The sequence below is a fragment of the Nannospalax galili genome, unplaced genomic scaffold (genome assembly GCF_000622305.1).
Source record: "Nannospalax galili isolate Female #2095 unplaced genomic scaffold, S.galili_v1.0 scaffold7, whole genome shotgun sequence".
NCBI lineage: Eukaryota > Metazoa > Chordata > Mammalia > Rodentia > Spalacidae > Nannospalax > Nannospalax galili.
Window position 1 is genome coordinate 6,358,374 of NW_008359081.1, and position 21,379 is coordinate 6,379,752.

Consider the following 21,379-nt stretch of genomic DNA (forward strand, 5'->3'; position numbering starts at 1 on the left):
TTGAACTCCTGTTGAAAATTTAGGACTTAGTTACTGAAGGACTTAATCTGCTGATTTTCTTCTACTGGACATTTTTTAACATAAAAATATATAGTTCCTCCAAGTGTTCTTTCAGAATCTTTTTAAGACAATTATTCATTTGGTCATGAAAATTACTTCTCCCCAAATTAAGCATCTGTTATTGAGCAAACATAAACTAGAAATAGATTATATGAAAAATTCTTCCAAGTTTATCAGAACATTAAGAACATTGAGTCTAAATTACTAAATATTTTGAAAAGTGTGGAGTTTTATGACAATAAACTGCAGTAGGTTACCTTTATTTGGAAAACAAACAACAGGATTCAGATTTTTTCTAATTATATTTTAGAAAACTAAAATTAATTTAAAATTTTATAATTGTATATTAATGTTCAAGGAAATATACTGTGTATGCCTCTAGATCAATACCAATTTAATATAATTACGAGCTACTGTTGTATATTATGATTTAATTGAGTTTCTTCACAGTGCCCACAAGTCTTCATAAAATCTCCAGATTTAACTCTGTTCTTTAAGGTTCATGTGTGTTCACTTAGCCAACAGCCTAAGTAATAGAGGATAGGTAGACATAAATGCAATTCTGCCTTTTTCAAATGGAGAATTAAGGGAAGAAAAATTTGTCCAGGTGTGAAGCATATTGGTGACATTTACATGACAGAAGGAACTTGAGCTTTGTGAAATGAAATATTTTTTAAACTTTAATGATGCATTTATGTAAACAAATGGAAAATATGGGAATGGTTTAGTGCAACGACCTCTTTAAATTATAGTTTATCATAATGAGAACTTTATTCTTATCAAATGTAGAGATTAAGTGATTAATAATGTATTTTATTTTTATACGTGGACATATTGGTCTGACTCACATCCCGGTCAAACAATTAAATTTCTATCACATGGTACCTCATGCCTGTCCACCCTCCTGTTATAACATGAAAAGTAAATTATGTTCAGATGTATTTATTTTTGTTTATGTATGTATGTATGTATTCATTCATTCATTCATTCATTTGTTCATTCACTCATCCATTTATTTTTGCGTTGCTAGAGATCAAATGCAGGGTCCTGATCATGCCAGACAAGCGTTCGAACACATTTAGTCTTTCTGTTCTGTTTACTACTGGCCTCTATTAGTGTTTTTCAGGCCTCCAAAGAATATTCTTTAATCTGCTCATTTTCTAGGGATTCGCTGATTCTCCCCTACCATTGGATTACAAACCATATATGTGGAAATGACACCTGCTGTAATAGAGTTGCTTTACATCCTTAACTGCTCCGGTTACAGCTCACACTTGGGAACTCTGCTATGGCCCAGGCTTTGTGCTAAGCACTTCACATTGATCATCTTATTTCTCCCACCATGGCATGAACGGGATTCTACCAGCCTGATATTGGCTGCATGGACTCTGGAGGACCTGCAAGATTTCAGCCCTTTACTATGGAATCTTCAGGTGATGGCTTGACAGACCCTAGCGATGTTCTCTGAGGATCTAAAGCAAGCTTTCACCTGAACTGACTGTACTCACTGCAAATATTTTCTCCCCATCACATCTCTGTTTAACCTTGATATTTCCAAAAGCACACTTTAATTTATTTTTATTATGTCCTTTAGGTTTCATGCTATGTTTACAAAAGACTTTTCCATATCAGAGGTATAAAAAATACATTTTCTTGAATAATTTTGTCATTTAATTTGGCTTTTTTTCCCTCTGGACTTAGGTTTCTGTGGAAAGTGAGGTAGAGCTCTAAGGATAGCTGGTTGTCTCAAAGTACTATTAATTAAATAATCAATATCCCCACAAAGACTCCTTTTTCTATCATATGTAGGTCTGTCTGAACTTTGTGTGTTTCCCCATCAGTCTGTCTGACTCTATCAGTCACAGTGACCGAATTCATGGTGGCAGGAGAGTCTCACTCCTCTGTGAAGTCTCTTAGGACAAGTGGCTTTTGCCCACCTCAGCACCACAAGCCACACACAGCCATTGCTTTTCAGAACCACCTGGTGTTCTCATGCCTGTACTCTTGCAAGCAAACTCCAGGACCTCCTGAATTCCAAAAAGTATCCAATCCGGCTGTAATTACATTGATTTTTATGGACTGATTTGGGAAGAATCAATTTTCACAGGAAGGTGTGTAGTACCTCAGCAACTCGGAGAATGCCGTGCTAGGCCCCCAGTTGACTCAGATTTCAAAGGGAAGCAGTTTATGAATTACAGTGAGAATTGTAATTTATCCTCGTCTCTTTCTTTTGCCTTATCATAGGGGCTAGTGATACCAGGACATTGCTAAATAACAGCATGCCTGTGGCTAGTTTATAACTCCCTCAGAATGCCTATGCTGTTAGATTCTATGGGTGCTTTTAATTATCAATAATAGATATCTTAATCTAGATTATGATGTTTTTTTTTTCCTAGTCCTAGCTTACTAAGAAAAATATGGAACACTTCAGGAATTTGCCTGTCATCCTTGCACAAGGGTCATGCCAATCTCTGTATGGTTCCAACTATAGTAAATATGCTGCAGAAGGGAGATTCTTTTTTAGTTTGGACTGTCTTACAATGGCATATAAATGGAAATACATGGTATATAATCTTCTATGCTTGCCTTCTTCTGCTAAATTAGATAGTTTAAAAAATTCATTCATATTGTGTCTGCTCACTTCTATCTTTTACTTATTGAATGAAATATATTATAATTGTTCTTTCAATGAGCATTTTGTAAGGGGAATTTAGGTACTATTATGAAGACGACTCAGAGCATAAACTCTTTAACAGAGCATGAGGTGAAAACACAAACCTCATATTGGTGTCTTATACTTCCTGGAGAGAGGCATGGGAGTTTATGAATATCGAGAGTTTCCAGAAAAGTAACTTTAGCTTCTTTTTGAGGAATTTCTGTTGACATTCTAGGATGAATGAAGAAAATATTCAGAAAAATTGATATGTACTGAGCATGCTGAAAAATGGGAATTTATCACCATGTGGGAAAAAGTATGATTGGTACAAAGCTACCATGGTATGAGGGCACAGTGTGTCAGACTATGAGACCTGTCTTATATTTAGGCAGCCATATGCTTTCTAAAGTTTTCACAAAAGAATTAAATCCTTAATTTTATAACAAGTAAATTGTAACCTAAACATTTTCTTATTTCTAGGAAAGTAGATTTAAGTATGGATTATGAATTGGATATGTAGGTTGAAGAACATCAAATTACATTTTTGTTGGTATAAAGGAATATTATTTGATTTTATTTTATATTTTAAAATTTTTATTTATTATTTTTATTTTATGTGTATGAGTGTGTTGCCTGCATGTATGTGAATGCACCCATATCATGAAATGCCACGGAGATCAGAAGAAGGCTTCAGATTCCCCTGAAACTGGAGTTAAGGACGGTTTGTTCCCACCACATAGGTGCTGTGAATCGAACCCAGGTGTTCTGCAAGAGCAGTCAGTGCTCTTATCTGATGAGCCATCTCTACAGCCTCAGGAATATAATTTTAATACTTGTGTTTGGCTTGATATTCTGTACTTGCCTGTTGACTCTTTACCTCAAACACATCTCATATTTACTATAGCATTTGCATTCTTAATTTTGGTTATGTTTTTGAATCAGGAGAAAGAGACCAGGACAAATACATATTGTAATAAAAATTTTATTTTTTAAAGTCTTTAAAATATGCCTTTACACTGTTTTGAATGTTGATTTTTCCACAATATTTATTAGGGTCTTTATTAAAGATATGGAAATTATATTTCAATATGTCAGGATGAAACCATTTGAATTATATAAACAAATATAGTTTCCTATAAAAAGAAAATCCTCTTTGAAATGTTGACGTCTAAAAGATAAAATTATGTGGATGAACATACGTAAGCTTCAGATAGCTTTTCTTGTACTAGGCATTTAGTTGTCTTGCAACTGTTAATCAGCACAGGCTTTAAAACAGCTGCTATCAGATTAATTAGAGGGAATCCAGGAAATAATTCAGCTGAATGTAGCATTCATGTAAGTGTGTTGAGGGCAATTTAGAGTAACTATAGTCATTACTGAGACTTCCAGGAAGCATGCCAAAGGGCTTGAAAGTTATAAAATGACTTTTGCTTCCGAGTTTATAGTCATCCATATATAGATACATATGCTAATAGCAATTATTTAAAAAAATGAAAAGTTTGAATTGTGGGGTAACTTGCTTCTGTTTTGAGCCTGGGAGCTATGAGAAAATTAGACCTCTTATCTATCCTCATTTAGAAAGTAAAAGGTTTACTTGAAATTCTTCACAAAGTATTACAATGCAGTAGATAAAATTGTTTCATTTTTGCACTAATTTTTATAGCTAATGAAAACTTAAAATAACTAAGGCAATATTTTGCCATGATTACACTTTTATAATCATAAAACTTAAATTTCCTGTTGAGAGACTTAAGTCCTTAGGAACTTTATATTGAAAACAGAACAAGCATGGATGCTCTGGCCTTGATCGCCTGTACCTCAAGCACTATTAGTTACTATTGTTAACACAAATCTAAGGTTCTTTGTTTGATATCACTTTTCATTTCCAGTTTGCTTAGGTCTGTGATGCTTTCCTTAACTAAATTTGCCTTTGATTGGCAAATTTAACAAAATGAAAGGACATTGTGCAAAAGGGAGCCAGGTTTGTGGGAGATATAGGTTTGACAGAAAGAGGAATATATCGTTATTCTTCTTTTAAAAACTTATTTTAATTGACAAATAAAAATTGTATGTACTTACGATCTCAAAGTTCTGTTTTGGTAATTATATGCATCTTATAATAGCTAAGCTAATTCACATGTGCATTACATCACATCACTATAATTTTTGTTATGTCCTGAGCCTAAAAGTTGAATTTAGAATGCTTGTTTGGTTATTGATTTCAATGGAAATTTGATGTGTGATTATATTTTGCTCTTCTTACAGTCTTTTAAACTGATTCTACATTTCTTCTTAAGGGTTAGCTGTAAAGAGAGACTGGCTACAAATCCCCAGTTTTGTATCCTTATCTATGTTTTGTCCAAGTGAACATTTACCAGAGGGACTAAAAAGGAGCACACATAATTCTGCAAAAAATACATTACGTTTTTGCATTATTCAACTAATTGTTTAGAGTGTTACAGGTAGGGGCAAAGACAAATTGGACACACTATTTGACTTTCTTTATGCCTTTTCTCTTAAAGTAGCAGGGCAAAATGATGTCTGTTCCCACAGGAGGAACGAGAATAGTTTTAGGTGATAAGGCGATGTTGTTTTCGCACAGTTTGCTATTTCAGTTGCCACAGAAATGATGTCATATTTGGGAGACGGAGTAAGAAAACACCAGGAAATGGTATTTTATTTTTTCAGTCATATTTTTAAGACTTTTAAAAAGGTCTTTTTATTCCATGTGCCCATCTTACTACAATCATGGCATTTGAATCTTCCTTTGTTATATCTCTCTCCAACATCCCTTTAAACCCTCAGACTTTGACAGCCAACATATGGATACCAAACAGGACTTTGGTTTTTAAGGACCCCAAACTTTCTCCTGGCAAATTCTGAATTTCATTTTGGCTCGTGTCAAACTCTTCATAGCCTAAGGGAATCTCTCTCTCTCTCTCTCTCTCTCTCTCTCTCTCTCTCTCTCTCATTCGCTTGTTTCAAGACATCATATTTGCTTGGTTATCATTGTCATCACCAAATTAGCAACTATATATTATGTATTTTCGTGTATTTATAGGCTGGCTCTTCTGCACTCCCAGAAATAAATGTCCTGTCATCACTCTAGGAAGAATATTAGTTGCTACGTGGCAATAAAGAAAAAAAATCAGGGCCTGGGAGATGCTTCAGTGTTTAAGGACACTGGCTACTCATGAAGAGGACCCGATTGAGTTCCCAGCATCCACACCACAGCTTACAACCATCCTTATCTCCAGTTCCAGGAGATACAACCCCCTCTTCTGGCCTCAGCAGGTATTGAATAAGTGGGGTGCATTTACATACATGCAGACCAAACAGTTATGCAAATAAAAATTATCTAAATACATAAACAGAAAATTTTAAACAGAAGCAAATCAGATATTTTAACAAACAAACAAAAACAGTAGAAACTACATCACAAAACATCAGTTTTTGAAAAACTGGGGAAATTATTACAATTCACCCAGTCTTAATGCTCATTTGGGAGGTCTAGAAACTGAGGTCCAGAGGGCTTGAACATGTGCTAAGCATTGCTTTTTTTTTTTTTTGATGATGAGTATTGGAAATTAGGTTTTATTCCTTTTCCAGCATACTTTCCAGAACACTACACAGAATCTAAGCTTTTATTTGAACAACTTGAACAAAGATGAGAAATCAGACCTTGACAGCTGTAAATATCATGGAGTAAAAGGAGTGTGTGCTCTCCAAACAAGAAATAAACAAATCAAAACTACTGAGCATGATCCTTTTCGGGCAAAGTGTATGGTTCACTATATAGCAAACTGCTAAGGTCAGGTGGAATGAGATTTGATGGGGGCAAAAAAAAGTCTATTTTTTTTCTGTTAAAGAGATTAAAAATAAATCAAAATAACTCATATTTGGCCACCTTTGTATTGCTGTTTTTGTCATTTTATACTGTCAATTCCAACTACTAATGATTAAAAAAATCATTTTTGTTCTAAATACTAAATAATTGTTTTAGTTCTAACAAAAGTTTCCTAATATGTATTCATTAGCTTCAAATGAACACATTATTGTTACTTACATGCTTTAATAAACTTTTAATTTTACTCTGAAATTACTCAGGGAATTTTAGTTATGTGAGTAGTGACAACATATATTAATTTTGTTAGTAAAATTATGGAGTTCTTTCAAAGCTTTTGTACTCGTAAGAATATTTTTTTATATTTTATTTATTATTTTTATTTTATGTATATGTGTGTATTGCCTGCATGTAGGTAAGTGCACCCATGTCGTGCAGTGCCTGAGGAAGACAGAAGAGGCTGTCGGATCCCCCGGAAGTGGAATTACAGACAGTTTTTAGTGGTCATGTAGTTGCTGGGATTCGAATTTAGGTCTTCTACAAGAACAGTCAGTGCTCTTAACTGCTGAGCCATCTTTTCAGCCCCACTTGCAAGAATAATTTTAAAATTAAGACTTTTAAGGGATTTAAAATTATTTTCTTCAGTAAATCGTATTTTATGTAGAGAAAACATACTACATTTAATAAAGACTATAGGTATTTTCCTCAATTTTCTAATGTGTGCTGACTTTGAATTTTATCTCTTTATTCCAACTTGTCGGAAGACTTAAACCACTGTACCTGAGTTATACCCACCAATGAGGCCACAACCTCAAATAAAACAGTTAGGTAGAATGTGGCTGACACTATAGTAATTGGAACTGAGAGGAAACTTGAGGCTCTGTATTTGAAATCAACTTCTTTAAAGGAAGAAGCATAGAACCTCATTTACAAAAGGAATGTGTTTCACATTTGTTCTTGTATAATATCTTTGTTGTTGAATACATCTACTTCAGCATAAGGTTAGACATTAGACATACTGAATTTAATATGTGAACAATAACAGAGGATTCCAGAGTAAAATAATTTTCAGTGTAATATGAAAAACTTTGTCAGTGTTTGTCAAAATATGACTATATTCTTATAACTTAAGCTTGAAGGAATCCTATAAATCTTTATTAAATTTTTTTTTCCATCTTTATTTTGACCAACTATACAGTACTTGACAATCCAGTAATCAGCCAATAGATATATGTATACTTACTTCCTATGTTTATTTCAAGGCCTTTCACGACTAGGAGACTGAGAGTTTCTTATGAGTATTATACAATAACGTATAACATGATGATAATTTACATGAGAAAAATCTAACTCAAAGACCAAATTGGTCAATGAGAATTATGTTTTACAGGTTTCGACTGTAAAAGCTCACAAACAGGTTTTAAAGACAATAAAAGCTTTTTCAGGTGCATAAATTCAGTGAGTGACCAAAAGGTAAAATGTTAATTATTTTAATTGTGTGGGGTATTATTGAGACTGTTTTAACTTGTTTCATAAATGAAGAAAAGCCTTTTCAAAATTATGTTTTTCTAGTGTATATTTAAAAATAGGAAAATTGAAAGGCAATTGACATTTATAATATAAGTCATGGTTCTCCCCCTGGAGAACATACTTATCCAAGGAGTGATTTTTAGTATGTTGTAGAATGAAATATGTGAGATATAATAGGGTATTTTTGGCATAATAAAGAAAAGGCCATGTTTGGCATAATCATTTTTTATTGTATGTACTTTTTCTAAGATTTGTACACAGTATCCTTAAGAGTTAAAACAGTCTCTGGAGCTATGGCTCAGTAGTTAAAAGCACTGGCTTCTCTTCCATATGACTTGGGTTTGGTACCAGTACCTACATAGCAGCTAACAAACAACTGTAACTCCAGTTCCAGGGGTATCCAATGCTTTCTTCCAGCCACCAGGGGTCACCTACATACATGCAGACAAAACAGTCATATAAATAAAATAAAAATAAATAAACAAAAATTGAGGTTGAAACATTATTAAAGGATAATATTCAATTGACCTTCAACAATAAAATTTGGTTGTATTTCAAGTAGATGTTCTTATGAATAAGGAATAAAATATTGCAAAACTGTGTAGTAATTCATTTTTAAATTTTAAGATCCACACAGACACACAAACTGCAAGGAGTCTAGGTCTTACACAGGGAAAATGTGGGTAGAAATATGCAGTAATCTGGTTTCCCAAACATATTTCACCTGATAATATAGCCTTGATAATTTACCATGATTTCTTACTTCTCCCATTATATTTTTCAGTAAGAAAGTGTCAATGATTTCTAGTCACACCCAAGAATCTCATATGTTTAATTACTGATAAATATTTTATTTATTATATTATTTGAGAAAGATTACAGTGTGAATCCTAAAACTGCTGGCTGGATTAAGTGATGGAATGGCCTCTTAAAGACAGTTACAGCGCCATTTAGGTGGCAGTAGCCTGGAGGGCTGGGGCAAGGTCCTCCAGAAGGCAGTGACTGCTTTGCTTCAGTGCCTAATATATGGTACAGTTTCTCCTATAGCCAGGATTCACGGGTACAGGAATCAAGGGGTGGAAGTGGCAATGATTCCAGTCACTATCACACCTGGTGACCCACTAGGAATTTTTTTGCTTCCTGTACCCTTGACTTTGCACTCTTCTGGCTTAGAATATTTGGTTGTGGAGAAGGAAGTGCTTCTGCCAGGAGGGACAACAAACATTCCGTTGAAATGGAAGCTAAGACTTCCCCCTGGACACTTTGGGCTTCTGATGCCCTTAAGTCAGCAGGCTAAGAAAGGAATAATAGTATTAGGAGGTGGGATTGACCCAGGCTACCGGGGGGGGGGGTTGGACTGATTCTCCACAATGGAGGTAATGAAGATTATATCTGGAAGGCAGGAGATTCCTTAGGGCGACTTTTGGTGTTACCATGTCCTGTGATTAAGGTCAATGGGAAACTGCAACAACCCAATCCAGACAGGACAACAAATGGCCCAGACCCTTCAGGGATGAAAGTATGGCTCACTCCTCCAGGGAAAGAGCCAAGACCTGCAGAGGTGCTTGCTGATGGTGGAGGGAATACAGAATGGGTAGTAGAAAGTCATTAGAGCAGGAGGTAGGTGTTACCATGCAAATATTAAAAAAATAAGTTTAATCTAGGCTATATAAAGACTCGTTGTGATGGCTCATGCCCATGATCCCAGTACTAAGGAAGCAGAGACAGGAGGATTCCTGCAAGTTTAAGGCCATCTTGGTCTTCACAGGAAGTTCTAGGCTAACAAGGCTACATAGTTTGACTCAAAATATGACTACATACATTAACTTTATTACTTATATAATATGAAAAACTCAGACTGTATAAAATATGGTTCAAATTGTGCCTCATATATTTGAACAATTAGTTTGAATCAATTAAAAATAAAAGCAATATAGTCCCATGGAATGTATGGTAGTTTACATGGATAATTCTATGTTCTAATCCAGGCCCTGACTAAATAGTCTTGGGAAAATTACTTAACCAATAAACCTCCTGGAGTTCCTGAAAGGATTTCAAATGTACCCTAAAATAACCTAACACATGGCAGACAATCAGCAAATGTTCCATTCGCCTTCCCGTTAATTATCACATAAGACAATTACTTTTAATTGATGTATATTGAAGAGTCTCACATATGTTTCTTGATCCAATGAAATCCTGGATTATTTTTCTGTATTTTAAAATATAATTTATTTCATAATAGCTTAGTGGTCTGAATTGAGGACATAAGAATAATGTTATCCAAGGTGCAGAATTTTTCTCCCTTGAACTGTGGGTATTTTTTGTTGTTGGTGGTGGTGGTTTGTTTGTTTGTTTCGTCCTTGGAAATCATAAGGATGAATCTATTTTAATATTCCAGTGTGGTCATAATGACCACTCAATGTTGTTTCTGCATCACAAGCAGAAAAGTTTGAAATAATAAAGCTATAGATTCAAACAATGTAAATAAGTTACATTGTGGTCTTATTTACCTTTTTAGTTAAAATAGTTTTAAATTCTAAATATATGTTTTTGAATAAGGTGGAGATAAATTGATCTTATTTCCTGCTGTATTCTCAAAGTTTGGGGATTAGTTATGTAGCATTTTCATGTTTGGATTTTTTTCTTAAAAATATGTAGGAGTGTATAACTTCTATGCATAAAGGAGGAAAGGGTAAGGTAATACTGAGGCAGGAATATTTTTACCAAGTAATTAAGGAGCTGAAAATGTAAGACAGGTGAACCCATATAGTGACCTGACCTGTCAGTGTCCAAAGCACCATCTGTTAAAGCTTGTTGCTGCTACATGTACTAACTCTCAAGTATATAAATTTAATTACTATGAAAAATGTGCTACATTGTCACTTTATTTCAATGGTTAATTCTATGAAAATAAAATTGAAGATAAGTCCAGTATTAACTGCAGATGCTTTGGGTAACATGAATCTCTATATTTTCTAAAAACAAAACTTATGTTTTCAATTCGTGCATATCTTTGTGATGTAAAAACATGCTATATAAATTGAGAATTAACTGTATAAATTGCTACTCATTCAAATTTTACTTGATTTTTAATGAACATAATGTTTTGGGAAAAAAATAATAACTTATCTTTCCTTGACAACAAGAAAGAGGAATTGAAAAAGATCCCACAAGTTATGCAGAGCAGTATGCTGGTAAGGCATGCAGTATTTGAGTTTCAGGAGGTGGTTCATTAAGATAAAATTTTTGTCAAGCAGTGTCTATGGAAGTTTGCTACTTGAAAAATCAATGATTTGAATTATCTGCTGAATTGTTTCAATAGCTTTTTAAATAGTTTCCTGCTTCTCCTATTGATCTTCCTTGCCTGGCTCCCTATGCCCAACCTCCTAGCCTCTAGCTCAAGCCTTTGTAAACTTCACACTACATTCACACCCATTTGCATTAGCTTTTTGTTTCTTTCCTTCAAGAGGCTGAGTTTACTGTCCCACCCCACAAACCATGTCTGACCTTGTGATTTGCTTTGACAAATATAATGAGGTAAAATTGACAGAAGGTCATTTCTAATCTTTGATCTCAAGAGACTTCAAATGCTTCCACTTGTTCTCTTGGAACCTTGCCATGACCATATGATGAAACACTTGAGGCTCACTTACTCCAGTGAAGAGTTAGCCAACCATCAGACACGTATAAGGCCATTCTAGAAGAATCATGCCTAAATTTAAGACACAGGTATTACTTACCGAGGCATTACACAAATTCATCTAAGAAAATACAAGAATCTGTGGAAGATACGAAAGTAACAAAGTTCTCTAGTTTCTATGACTCCATCTGTTAAGGAATAATATTTAATTGAAAAAATAACATCTCTGTAAAGACTTTATTCTATGACAGACTCTTTAAAATTGATTGGGAACAAATATTTTTTATGCTTGATCATGGGACTTACATTGTCTGAATATTGGAAAAATCCTATTAATTTATTGAGAGACTGTTTTCTTTTTTAAATTTATTTTTATTTTATGTGTACGTGTGTATTACCTGCATGTATGTAAGTGCATCCATGTTGTGCGATGCCCACAGAGGTCAGAAGACAGCATCAGATCCCCGGGACTGGAGTTATGGACAGTTGTTAGCTGCCATGTGGGTGTTCGAAATTGAGCTCCAGTCCTCTGGAAGAGCAGCCAGTGCTGTTAGTCAGTGCCATCTCTCATGCTCTCAAAGAATGTTTTTTGGTGAAACTGGAGATGCAGTCCTTCTTGACATTGTCTTTTTTTTAATTTCATTTTTAAAAAATTTTATGTGTATGTGTGTATTGCCTTCATGTAGGTAAGTGCACCTGTGTCGTGCAATGCCTGAGAGGACAGAAGAGGCCATCAGATCCCTTGGAACTGGAGTTACAGACAGTTGATAGCTTCCATTTAAGTGCTGGGATTCGAACCAGGGTCTTCTGCAAGAACAACTAGTGTTCTTAGCTGCTGAGCTATCTGTCCAGCCCTGACATTGTCTTATCACAGTGTCTTATTGTGTAGTTTGATAGTATATTCACTATTGACTTTCACGTCATAGTTCTTGACAAAGGCTCTGATTCTCATTTTAAGATTACCTATGTCTTGAGTGATTTTTAAAGCAAGTGCCAAGAAAGGACAGAGAAGATGTTCCAGTGATATGTACATGACACGTGAAATATCATAACCTTTTAGATACTTTTATTGAAATCAATTCCTAAGACATATAGGATGATGCTCTGAGCAAAATACGTTATTTGCAATGTTATTACAAGGACACTCCAAATGCAAAGATATGATTTCCATGCAGAAGGAGGAATAATATAGGGTCCTTCTTATTAGATATTTTCCCTCAGGGTTTACAAAAGTTAGGAAATACGTATGCAAACATGACCTATTTTTCCATGTGCCACATTGCCACTTTTTCATATTACGGTTCATTTCTTTTTGGTGTGGGTATGATCTGCGTGTAAATTTGTGTTCAGGGGAGAGAGAGAGAGAGAGAGAGAGAGAGAGAGAGAGAGAGAGAGAGGACATGACTGTGCATTTGGAATCAGAGCACAATCTTAGATGTTGGTCCTCAACTTTTGCCTTCTTTGAAACAGAGCCTCTTTGTTATTCACTGCTGGGTATGGCCGGCTAGCTGGCTTGTGCCTTCCAGGAAGTCTCCTGTTTTTGTCTCCCATCTCTCCTAAGGAGCACTAGGATGCATATGCATACTTCCATGCCCAACTCAATCTGGGTTCTGGAGATTTGAACTGTGGTCCTCATGCTTACATAGCAAGCACTTTAATCTCTGAGCCATTCCCTCACCAATCAGCCAATCTTATATTATGAACTTATCTTTTTTTTTTTTTTTTTCGAGAAATGATCCCATCTGCTTAGGCTGTCTTTGAACTTGCCATATAGATGAGAATGGTCTTAAATTCCTGATCCTTCTGTTTCCACTCTTGGAGTGTTGAGATTACAAGAATGTTCTATCTTGCTTAGTTTAAGTGGTACTGATCAAAACCAGAGGTTTCATGCACGCTGGGCAACCACTTGATCAAGTGAGCAGCATTCTCAGCCTCTTATGATATATGACATACATTACTTTTATGTACTACAAGATAAACTTTTGCCAAAAATACACCAATCTTGCAAATTATCTCTTTGCATGATTTGAGCTCAATCTAGTCATGTCAGATAAAATGGAAAGAGATCTGTGCATCTATATCTGATCAACTTAAGATTTAAGTATGTTATCCCATGGTATTTTTGTTTAATTAATAGCTTGAATATAATTAAATTTTGGATAATCATGAATCTAATGGCAACTGGATGAATTGTCTGTTGAATATTTGATCTGCAAAGACACACCAGACTTTTTTTATCATAATATATTTTCAGAACAATATAAGATTGATCATCATACAAGAAGTACAAGTAGTTCAGGGGATTCCATTGTATGTTAAGAATCAGATATTTTGAAGACTATATTGTGGAACCATTTTAGATTTACAGTAAAACTGGGCAGATAGTACAGAGATCTATTTCATTTGTCCCACATGCGTAGACTCACATTTTTAAAAGCTGTATGAAGTGGTACTTATGCTACTATTGCTGAAGCTATAGTGATATATACTTCTAACTGAAATCCCACAGTTTTCTGTAAGGCTCTCTTTTAGTGTGCATTCTGTGTATGTGGGCAAATACATAATACCCTGTTTCCAATACAACAAAAACACACAGAAAACCCTCAGTGATGACTATTCATCACACTCCCATCCTGCAAAACTGGCAACCACTATTCTTTTTAATGTCTCCATAATTTTGTCTTTTCCAGAATATCACATATTTGGAATTAAACATTATTTAGCATTTTTATATTGGCTTCTTTCACTTAGTAATATGCATTCAAGTCTCCTCCATGTATCTTCATGGTACGATAGCATGCTCCTTTTTAGCACTCAATAATAACATTTCAATATCTGTACATACCGCATCTTACCTGCTGAAGGACATGTTAATTGCAAAAGTTTTGAAATTATGAATTTAAGTGTTAAAATTTCCCAGGTACACATTTTGCATTGGTATAAGTTTTCAACTTCTTTGAGAAATTCCCAAAATACAACTACTGAGTCATACCTTAGGAGCATGTTTGTCATTATAAGAAACTAATGTTCTGTCTTCCAATACAGCAGTACCATTCTACATTCTCATATAAAAATATTTTATTTATTATTCTTATTTTATGTGTATGTGTGCCTTGCCTGCATGTATATATGTGCACCCATGTTGTACAGTGTTCAAAGACATCAGAAAGAGTCAGATGTTCTGGAACTGGAGTTACTGATGCTTGTAAGTTACAATGTGGGTGTTGGAAATCGAACTCAGGTCCTCTGCAAGAGCAGCCAGTGCTCTTAACCCTTGAGTCATCTTTCTAGACCATTTGTAATGTCTTAAATTTCCAATTCATTCTTTTTTTCCAGCATTTGGTGTCAATATTCTCAATTTTGAATGTTTTTATTTTTAGTAGCATCATATTATTGTTCAAGATTTCATCATAATAATGAAAAACATGCGTTAGTGGAAATAAAGTTAGGTTAAAAATATCTGATTAAACTCACTATTAAATGTATGAACTTAATTTTAGTAGTCATTTCATCTGAATCCCTGGCTAGCTACTAAACAGATGAAGTGCAGAGCCGAGCTAGTGTATACCATACTTTGTATTCTCTTTACCTCTGTTCACCAAGATTCATGACTTTAAAGTGTGTGAATTAAAGAAAGGTTTTTTTTAGGGTTAACTGAGTGTGAAATATCTAGTCAGGCCAAAAGTGAAAAAAAAATTCATAGGTAGTCCCATATATCCTTCACACACTTGTCTTTACTCATTGCTCCTCAATAGTAATTTGCTTGTTGCATGTGCTCGAGCAAAACCAGAGAATTTCACTTAAGTCATCTTTATTGTACTTCATTGAGCAAACTTCTTCAACTTCTGCCTTACAGCACACCCAAGACTCAACTAATTCTCACTATACCTGATGCATGTTTGTCCTTGTTCTCCTCTCTCACCTGTTTTATTTCAATTACCTCTGAACCTATCTGCTTTATCTTTTGCCATTTTAAAATACTTTTTCTCAATATGACAGTCAATGTGATTCTTGGAAATACAAACTACTCACGACTCTCCTCTATTCAACCTCTACTTATAATGGTCACTTAACTCTCTCAAAATAACTTCTAATTCCATGCAGATAAATTTACAAAGTTGTGCACCCCATTGCCCTTCAGTTTATCTCCTAACAGAAGCATTATATTCTGGAGTTGAGACTTTTAGGAGATAAAATGAAGAAGAAGAAGAAGAAGAAGAAGAAGAAGAAGGTGGAGGAGGAGGAGGAGGAGGAGAAGGAGAAAATGTAAAAGTCTAAGTTCACAGTTTATCCAGTTTTTTCTAAGAGCACATAAGGAAAGGACTTAAGTAGTTCAAAGTCTGTACACACTTACAAGGTTAAATGCCAAGCCTAATGTTATGGAAGAATTTTGAAATTATACTATTAATATGATAAAATAGTATAAGTATGCATTCTGTATGGTCTAGCACATTAAGCATAGGCAGTAGTCATCCAAAGGAAGTAGGGACATGTTTCCAAGAATTTTCCATAGCAATCTCGTTTTTAAGAGTTAAAAATTAGAAATAGTCCAAAGAACTGCTAACACATACTCTATGATATTGATGTAATATTGAATATTATACAGCAATTCAAGTACATTCAATAACATAGCAAAACATCACAAATATAGTTTAAGTGAAACTAGACATTAAAAACACCCACTGTTTGATTTCACATGGAAAATGTATAGAAAAAAATGAATACAAATGTACTGGGTGTCAGTAATCTTTTGTTTACTGTTTGGAGTTTTGTTACAAAGGCATAAGGATTTCTCCTGTTGCTGCATCTGCAGGCTTGTTGACATTGAGAAAAATCTTTGAGCCCTGTATTCGTGATATATGTGTGTTATTTTTCTTCTCTGCACAGTCCAGTGGATATATGCTTTTCTATGTATATTATTTATTTTAATAAAATGTCTATTTTAAAAACATCCTCTGTCTGAGGTAACTAAAAATCACAGTAAATAGTTATGTTTTACAAGTGACTAAGTGGGCTTTCCACATGACACTGCGTCAGTTCCATTTACTTCTGTGGTATCACTGTTTTCATAAAATCCCAAATAGTAGATTAGTGAAACTAAGGCTTTTCCTATGAACAGTAGATGCCTTCAGATGATGTACCAAATTATCATGAGCCACAATGACATAATACAACAGAAATGTATTGATCCACAATTCTGGAAGGCACAAATGGTAAAGCAGTATCACTGGGATAAAACTAAACATCAGCATGACAGATTCTCTCTGAAGACTCTGGGGAGGCTGTGTCCACTGATGTTCCCACTTTCTGATGAGTACTTGTATTTCTTGACCTATGACCCCATCACTAAAATTTCAAATTTTGCATTTTCAAATTGACTTTTGTTCTGTCTTCTCTCATTGCCCCTCTCTTAGAAAAATCTATATGATTGCATTCAGGGCCTACTGGAATAATCTAGAAAAATCTTCCTATCATAAGATGCTTAACTTCATTAAATTTGTAAAGACTTCCTTTTTCTCTACATCGAGCTACTTTACATAGTCCTTTATGAATTGATACTTTCAAGGAGATAGGGCGTAGGTATCTTCATGGGAGGAATTTTTCAATTTAGCCCCACTAATGACATTCATTGGGGATGTAATTGTAATAGATATATTTTGTTACCAATTTCTGTTATGTAGATACTCTTAAGACTGTAATCTCTACACATAGAAATTATTTTCTATGGTTCCTCTATTATACTCTAATTATTATACTCACAGCCTTGTGTTTATTTGGGTTTTGTTTGTTTGACTGATTTGTTTTCTGTCTGTCTAATCCCATCTTTGAATCTGTTTCTCTAAGAAGAGGGTTTGGAGATATTTTTTTCCTAAATAATTTGACATCTCTCTCCCTTTATTCAGGTTTTCCTTAAGTTTTATTAACTATTTTATATCTGAAATTTATGCTTCCCTATAGATTTTTCGGGAAGCTGTTAGATAATCATCAATGTTCCATTCATTTATTGTTTGGAACTCTCGTCAATTGCCTTTCAATTTAAACTCTGTCAGCCTGTATAGAAAAATATGGTTTCTCCTCCATCTGTCAGTCAAAAGTTGTTTGTTTACCCCATGTGGCAAACTAAGGCAGCTTGATGACTCTGCCAGTATTTCTGCAACCCTGGTATGTGGGAAAACGCTTTCATAGGCTAGTAGGTCTTGTTATGCAATTTTATAACAGAGGCACCAGTTAACAACTCTCAATTGACTAGAAAGTCTTGACACCCTGTAATTTTGCCTGAACGTGTCACTGCTTTGTTTTTGTTGTGTCTGTCCATGAACAGGACAATGGGATAATTTACAGTCCCTCTGTATAGCATTTTGTCACATATATTTGTGAAGGGTGGAGGGAGGTGGCAGTTATTAACTTCTTAATGGCAAAATTTTCTTAAAAAATATTATAATACATTGACAATTATTTGTAGTACATGTATGTAAATGCAAGTTACGTAGGTGATTTGGAGGTTACACTTTAACTAAATCTTAGTGAAAAATCTGCCTTATTGAAGTATTGTCAATATACTAAAGAACTTGCTCCATCTGTCCATAATTTATAACCTAATTTTATTTAACACATCAGAGAATGCTGATTTTATAAATTGACCTTTAAATCTTAACAGTCTCTGAGCCGGAAATGTTACAATAGTTGTCATTAAAGAAGCCGATGAAGGTCAGGCTCTGAGGTGCATTAATTCTTCCAGCATTAAGTCTTGTAAAAAATGGCATTTTATTGTTATTAAGTAGATGTTTTTAGAAGGCCCATTAACTCTAGTGACCACAAAGTGGCACATCAATTATAAATTTGTTTCATGTAAATGGAACCCTGGCTGACACTATCATCATATATTGCTTTGTATCAGTCATCAAAATAGTCAAAGCTACTGTTTGAGATCTTCACTTGAGTTCCCAGAAAAAAACCTAAGGATAGCTGGGCAATTCATATTTCATGCATTGACAATAAATTACCTCAATGAAATTTCTATTATAGCTTAAGAAAATTATCTTTTTGAAGTTGACACACTTAGGTGGCTGAGAATAAAGTTATCTAGCAACACCTTAAAATGGCAATGGAAGGTGTTTGGGAACTTTTTTCCACTTAGTTGCTACACATGACCTTTGCAAAAGGAACAGCTATCTTCTAACAGAGTAAGGACACAGAAGGATTTCAGTGAAGCACTAAGTAAAATGTAGACTGAAGCTAAATTTATAAAAAAGACAGGGACACAGCTATTTAAACAAATGAAACTCTCAAAGCAATGTGGTATATGCTGATCACAACAGGTTAAAATATTTATTCATGAGAGCATCCCAGTTGCGGTTTTCTTCTTTTTTTCTAAATTTTAGATACTCAAATATGCTATAGATTGCTTAAAATTGGAAGGATGTAATAAACTACTGCATTTTGCAGTGTATTTGTGGTTCCAAAACAGTTTTTATTTGATCCCACATACTTTTGATAATTTGTTATTTTCAAGAATCAAAACCAAATCTACTTAAAATGATTAATTGATCAAACCATGGCCTTGGACATTTTACCCCACTATATATTTACTTGATGTTGGTGTTCCTATAGTCTTAATTTTTGCACATGTACATAATTCATAAATGTTTTACAACTGAACTATTAGTCAGGAAAACTGTATAGCATCTATAGATATCAAAGAAAAGAAAGCCATTTTATTGTTGTTGCTCTTTTTGTCATCCAAATTCACAGAAGATATATCTTAAAGCTTTTTTAGTGTCTTTCTTCTCTTGTTGTTAATAAAATATGCCTAAAAGGCAATTCAAGGAGGGAAGGGTTTACTTTCGCTATCAGTTCTCAGTGCAGTCCATTGCACTGGGAAAGTTAAGGCAGGAGAGCTTGAAGCTCCACAGTCAGGAATCGAGAGGGATGAAGGGATGCCTGCTAGTGCTCAACATGCTTGTTCCACTTTTCCACAGTGCAAAATCTCTTGCCTAAGAAACATTCTGCTAACAGACAAAGTTCATCTTCCCATATCAATTAATATAGTCAAGATAATTCCCCAAGGGTACCTCCAGAGGACCTTTTCTAGTAGGTGATTCTATATTCTCTCAAGCCCACAATGACAGTAATCAACACATGGCTAAAATGATCCAGCTCAGAAAATGTGTGTATAAAAGCTTGCTTTGAGATTTTTGGCTCTGCCACTTGGGGCAAGTTTCTTTTTTTGTAATTGTTTTATTTATTATTTTTATTCTATGTGTATGAGTGTTATGCCTGCGTGTAGGTAAGTGCACCCACGTAGTGCAATGCCCGCAGAGGACAGAAGAGACTGTCGGATCTCCTGGAACTGGAGTTACAGACAGTTGTTAGCTGCCATGTGGGTGCTGGGATTCAAACCCGGGTCTTCTGCAAGAACCGTCAGTGTTCTTAACTGCTGAGCCATTGCTCCGGTCCCAGGGCAAGTTTCTTAATATTTTTGCTTTCTTTTCCTTTACTCATGAAAAGAAGGCAATAGGACATTTCTCTCAGGTTTTATGTGAGGATTTGATAAAACTATATGTAAATATCACTCAACAAAGTTCATCTAGTATATTAAAAACTCTTGCATATATTTATGGGTCATGATGGATATGAATATCATGCTGAACATGGATGTAGGCCCGTCATTAAACAATGTCTGTCACATAGGAATTGCTTAATAATTAACATCTTTCATCCACTATTAAAAAGCACAGAGGGTTAATCTAGGTTTTCTAAATCCTTTTAGTTTTAACATATTTTTTGTAGGATGGGTGTGTTTGGTAGGTTATTCTCCAGTACAGAAAACAAAGGTGCAAATATGGAATAGCTTCAGTAAATTCAGAGATACTACATAGATGAATTATGAATATAAGTGCACATGGTTTCCTTGAGAAGGTCCTGTCCTAAGGAAAGGGTCCTGACAGGCATTTGTCATTGACTTTCCAGGAAATCTACCACTGAAAAGCGACTTAGACAATCTCATTGAATTTATTCATTTTGCCTCTGAAATAAATTTATGGAGATCATAAGAAAAGACAAGGTTTATCAGAAAAGATTTGGAAGCATTTCGTGTTTCCTTTTTTTTAATATCACATTCTCCTTTACAGCCTTGTGCACACATACCAGATGCCCCAGACAAAACTATGTTGTTACAATACAGATTCTCAGTAAATATTTATTAAAGGCAGTTAAAGAAACTATACTTGTTTGTCTGTATTAGCGTGAGGCAGCATATAGACTGTATGAAGGTAATCAATGCGATGAAAACAAATATATAATAAAATAAATACAAATTTATTTGTTTATTTAAGAATCATTAAAATGACTTATTAAATATGCTAAGTACTATACATATAAAGATAATTAAGGTAACTGCTTTATGGAAGTATATGTTTTTTTATAACGCGTATGTGTGTATTGCCTGCATGTGTGTAAGTGTACCTGTGTCATGCAATGCCCGAGGAGGTCAGAAGAAGGCATCAGATCCCCTGGAACTGGAGTTACTAACAGTTGTTAGCTGACATGTAGGTACTAGAATCTGAACTCAGCTCCTCTACAAAAGCATTCAGTGCTCTTAAATGCTGAGCCATCTCTCCAGTCCTGAGTATGTGGTTTTTCAAAG

General features: G+C 34.6%; 1 protein-coding gene and 1 non-coding gene across 2 annotated transcripts in view; one reads left to right on the forward strand and one right to left on the reverse strand.

Moving 5' to 3' along the window:
• The window catches only part of Il1rapl1 (interleukin 1 receptor accessory protein like 1), a 1,446,478-nt gene that overhangs the window by 265,222 nt on the left and 1,159,877 nt on the right, over nucleotides 1-21,379 (forward strand). The window lies entirely within an intron of this gene.
• Nucleotides 2,472-2,574, reverse strand: LOC115068351. The gene has a single exon (XR_003847713.1). It is a non-coding gene; the product is annotated as a U6 spliceosomal RNA (small nuclear RNA).